The sequence below is a fragment of the Octopus sinensis genome, linkage group LG5 (genome assembly GCF_006345805.1).
Source record: "Octopus sinensis linkage group LG5, ASM634580v1, whole genome shotgun sequence".
Classification (NCBI taxonomy): Eukaryota; Metazoa; Mollusca; class Cephalopoda; order Octopoda; family Octopodidae; genus Octopus; species Octopus sinensis.
In genome coordinates this window covers 96,068,896-96,074,112 of record NC_043001.1, presented here as the reverse complement: position 1 = coordinate 96,074,112, position 5,217 = coordinate 96,068,896, and the positions used below count along the sequence as shown (strand labels likewise).

General features: G+C 35.6%; 1 pseudogene; it reads left to right on the top strand.

Annotated features, from left to right (window-relative positions):
• Nucleotides 1-1,542: 1,542 nt before the first annotated feature.
• Nucleotides 1,543-1,638, top strand: LOC115212471 (annotated as a pseudogene).
• The last annotated feature ends 3,579 nt before the right edge of the window (nt 1,639-5,217 follow it).

Sequence of the window (5,217 nt, the reverse complement as noted above, 5' to 3'; positions counted from 1 at the left end):
GACCTACTTTTTGTTTGATTTGGGCACATCTTTTCATGGGGCAAATCGGCTGAGTAGTTAGCGTACCAGGGAGTGACTTCGATTCTCGGACCGAGCTGTGTGTTGTGTTATTGGGCGAGGCACTTTATTTCACGTTGCTTCAGTTCACTCAGTTGGAGAAATGAGTTGTGAGGTCAATGGTTCCAATCTGTGTCGGCCTTTGCCTTTCCCTTGGAGAGGAGAAAGTGGAGACTGGTATGCATGGGCGGCTGTTGATCTTCCATAAACAACCTTGCCCCAACTTGTACCTCGTGGTGGTGGGGGAACTTTCTAGGTGCAATCCCATTGTCATTCATGATTGATGTGAGTTTTTAACCTTTACTTCTTTTCAGGACTGAATACTTGAGTTTTAGTTCGACAGAAGTTAATATATGCAAAATGTGAAAGAAAACAAGTTAAAAACAATACAATTTGGTTCATTATTGTTAATCTAATTCGCATAGCTGCGTTGTATGTTAATAAATAAACGAATTGAAAATCATATCCGGCCCTACTATGTTACTCGATTTATATTCTAGCCTGCAGATCTCATTTACCTTACAATGCCGTTTTAAATTATATAATCACATCATCATAATTCAAAGCCTCAAAATAATGCCTGATTAATTACAGACAATGTAAATGCAAAGCCATTACATTTAACAGAATGAGCTGAACACTAAAATATTAAAGTATAAACTGTTTCATAACAATAGGCCAGTTGTTTTGTTCTATACATTGTGGGAAATGAATAAAAATTTGAACGATTGATAGAATTTATAATTGAGTTTATCGAATGTCCAAGAAAGGGTCAATGTATGTCTATAAGAATTTATGAGTTTTCTAATGCTTCAGACGAAAAGAAAAAGAAGAAAATTGTATGTATTTAAGAATACTGGAATATATAACTATATTGAAGATTTGATTCATTAATCATTGTGTTACAGTTTCATCTTGGGAGGCAGAACTATATAGAAATACAGAATGAAGGGATGAAGAGAGCTACGCGTTCCAAATGGAAAGTAAGATGTAGGTAAAATAATAAATTGCTGTACAGAGAAGAAAAAATCGTAGGTATACATGAAGAAAAAATAGAGGTGAGGATGAAGACAGAAAATAATTAGGAGAAAGGACTATATACAGGTACAGATCAACTTCATATATGCTGTATAATGGGCTCTTATATTAAAGTTATCTATCATTAGTGTTAATAGGTGGAATAAATGCTATTTTATTAGAAACTTATACGAGGATGTAAAGGAAATTGAAAGCAAAAATAATAACTAAAATTTACAAAAAGTAATGGTTAGTAAAATCCAACAAATGAGGAAAAACACAAGTTAGATGGAGGCAAATTAAAGCGGTAAAAAGATTAAAGTTAATGGATATCATATAATGGATGCTGGAATATATATGGTCTCAATAAATATCGTAAAAATGAAAATGAATATATTTGCGATGTTGGTGTCGCTAGTAATACTGTTTTCAAAATAATTACTACTATTACTATAATTTTATGTTGTAATAGCTTCCACTATATATATTCTGAGACTGGAACGAAGATTAGCATGGCCAATGCGCAAGGATGACACGGAAATTTGTGAAGTGTTCTATATTCTGATGGCGGGGAGTAGACAGAATCGTTGGCGTACCATACAAAATCTCTAACGGTATTTCGTATGTCTTTACGTTCTAAGATCGAATTGTACCGAGTTCGACATCGTTTAGGGGTTGATAAATTAAGTACCAGTCTAGCACTGAGGTCAACGTGATTGACTGTCCCGCCGCTCTCCATAAATTCCAGGTCTTGTGCCTATTCAAAAATGATAATTACGAAGCCATATCTAGGCCACAAATTCGACCTGAATTGGAGGAATTTTCCCCAAACCCAATTTGGCACAGACGATGCTCTTTGGCTAAATAACAAAATGTTACATGAAAACTAACATTACTTTCATCGAAATAGCAAAATTCAGTAGCGAGTTACCATCTCCAAAACGACGTCTCTCTTGCAAACACAAATATTATAACAACAGCAACACCATCTACTCATCTGCCGCTATCTACAGCATTTCTAATGTACAAAACCACATGTAGAAGGCAATAAGTGAAGCCAATACAAACGTGTCTACTACACGGTGAAGTCTTACCTTTGGACCGAAAAGATACTGAATAGACAGAAAAAGTTTTTGGGACGACATTTTAGGAAGTAAACAAATGCTGCTAAATAAAGCTTTCTATTTTGCCTGACCCATGAGTAGCATCACATCAAAATTCGAAGATAAACGCAAACTAGTTAATATTTTTGTTGAATATGGTAATCGGAAATATTAGCAATGCGAACATGGAGTATATATTTTAAAAGAATCGGCACAGTGTTTGTACTTAAGCGTGGTATTTTCCTGCTATCATAATTAGTTTGACAAAAACGTAGGTGTTTTTTCACTGGCTTTTCGTTTACTAAAATCATATTTCCTTTTACAATACTCTATCTCATATGTTCGATAGCTTTAATGAAATATTTTCTGTTGGTGTATCGTCACCTTAGCTATTATTTTATCCAATTTAAAGATGATTTGTGTACAAAACGTCTGCGTATCGACATATTTTATCTTACAAGTGACAACAACAAAGAAAACACGAAGAAAGCATAATTCTTGCAGAAACAATATCACAATATTATCACACAATCTAATTTATCGTATTCTCTCCAGGAGTGAAACGATCGACGAAAATAGGATTTTTAAAATGTACCTAATATTCTAACAATTTCTTACGAATTCTTACCATCAAAAGAAATACGACAGAATCCTCTTAATCTCTTATTTTTCCATTTGTTTCAGTCACTTTACTGCGGCTATGCTGGAGTACCGCCTTGAAGAGATTTCTAGTCGAACAGATCAACACCAGGACTTATTTTCCAAGACTAGCACTTGTTCTATCGGTATCTTTTGCGGAACTGCAAAATTACGGGGACGTAAACACACCAACGCCGGTTGTCAAGTTGTGATGGGGGGACAGACACACACACAGATATATATATATATATATATACGACGGGCTTCTTTCAGTTTCCGTCTACCAAATCCACTCACAAGGCTTTGGTCGGCCCGAGGCTATAGCAAAAGATATTTGTCAAAGTTGCCATGCAGTAGGACTGAAAACGGAACCATGTGATTGGGAACGAGCTTCTTACCACACATTCACGCCTGTGACTACAATATATCAAATGAATGATAAGAATGATCGATATCTGAATTCTCTTATAGGAATTGAATCCACTTATACGGTAATTGATATCTCCTATTGCAAGGTAATTACTGAGCAATCCGTGGCTGTCAATTGTTGTGGTCAAACCGGGCTTTCACCTTCGCACTAAATTCTGGAATCGATTATATCAGCAAGACTTTAATTTCTTTTTACAAAAATTTAAACCATCAACAAAACCAAGAGCGTTACAAGAACAACACAAGTTAAATACGTTTGCTGTCAAACGGGAAAAATTTAAAGTGCAAAGAAAAAAAAACATACGATAAAACAACGTATTGTTAGTTTCAAAATGAAAAAGTGTAAAACTTAAAGTATGAGATGCTCTTCGTCGGCCAATTCTAAACAGAGTTACTTGTTACATGTAGTTCGCAATGCTGGATGAATAATAGTCAGAGATGTTAGGGGAGAAATCTAAAGTTTTAGACAAAATCCTCCGTCGGGGAAGGAGATGAAATATTCACCAGTTTTGCTGATTCTGCACTGCTTGTAAACAGTCTAATGTAGGAATCTCTTCAAAAATTATAGATTTTCTTTCCACCTCACGGCTAACATTCATTGTTAGTTTTGTGTGTCTTTAAGAATACATAGACCAAATTCTACTTGAAGAACGAAAATATTGATTCTATACAGTTACCTTTAATTCTTTGAAGAAATTTTAACCTGAAACTGAATGTAGAACGCATAGAAAAGATAGGAAATTTTATATAAGTTTTTAAATGGCGTCTAATGTTAGTTTTCTTTGCTCCATAAATCGCGTTAATGTTAAATAATGAATGTATACAATAAACATTTTCAAATTAGGCTCAAAGTAAGAAACTTTCAAGGAGATTGATTGGTGGACGCCATTTATATCCCAGTACTTGACTACGAAAGTACCGGAGAGAATTGTGCCCACAACGCGAAGAGTCGAAATCTTGCAAAGATATATAAATGCTAAAAAGTAGTGTAGGATTTACTCAATTCGTGCTGTGCAATATATATGTGAGGTGGCAGAAATAAATTAGCTTTTTGTAATAGTGTAGCTTTGTGTTTTACATAAGATCGTTTAAAAGCTAGACCTGCAATTTCTTGTTTTTTATTGCATTTGTATTTGGTGTTGTTTCATTTCTACATTCCAAAATTGACAAATTTTTACCAATAAATTATTTCATAATGGGTTCAACTTTCTGGGACAGATCTAAAGTAACAAATATTGATGTGGAGGCCCAGTGGTTAGGGCAGCGGATTCGCGGTTGTAGGATCGTGGTTTCATTTCAAAGACAGGGCGTTGTGCGAAAACACCTAAAGCTCTACGAGGCTCCAGCAGGGGCTGGTGGCGATCCCTGCTGTACTCTTTCCCCTCAACTTTCTCTCACCCTTTCTTCTTTAGGCCGGCTTGCTTAACCAGCGGGGTGGCGCCATTTGAAGGCTAAAACAATGCGGAGCGCATTGTGACCAGCGATGTATAGCAACATCTGATAGCCTGGTCGGTGACGGTGATCACGGTGATATAGAGAAGTATTTCTATATGGAATGTTTAAAGAATTGTCTAACCATTTCCTCTTAGTCTATGAAATACCAATCATATATGTGGCCAGTATTCCACCACTATAACTATTTTAGCCACAGAAGACGGCATTCAGTTGCTTTGTAAATACGAGCAAAACTATTTTATCGTGTATCATATTTTGCTTTTAATAGATTTTCCTCTTCGCATAATTCGTACGTCTACACCTCCATTTAGAGCACAGTTTAAGCTATCTTTTCATAGAAGTAGGTTTATGTTCCTATAACCTGTGTTAATTCTATGACCCTTTAAAATGGAAGACAAGAAAGTTCATTTTCGACACTTGATGCCTTTATTTTTCCGTAAAGGGAAAATGCCTCACAAGCAACCAAAGAAATATGCGCAGTTTACGGTGATGTTTCTTTATCCGAAAGAACTGTACG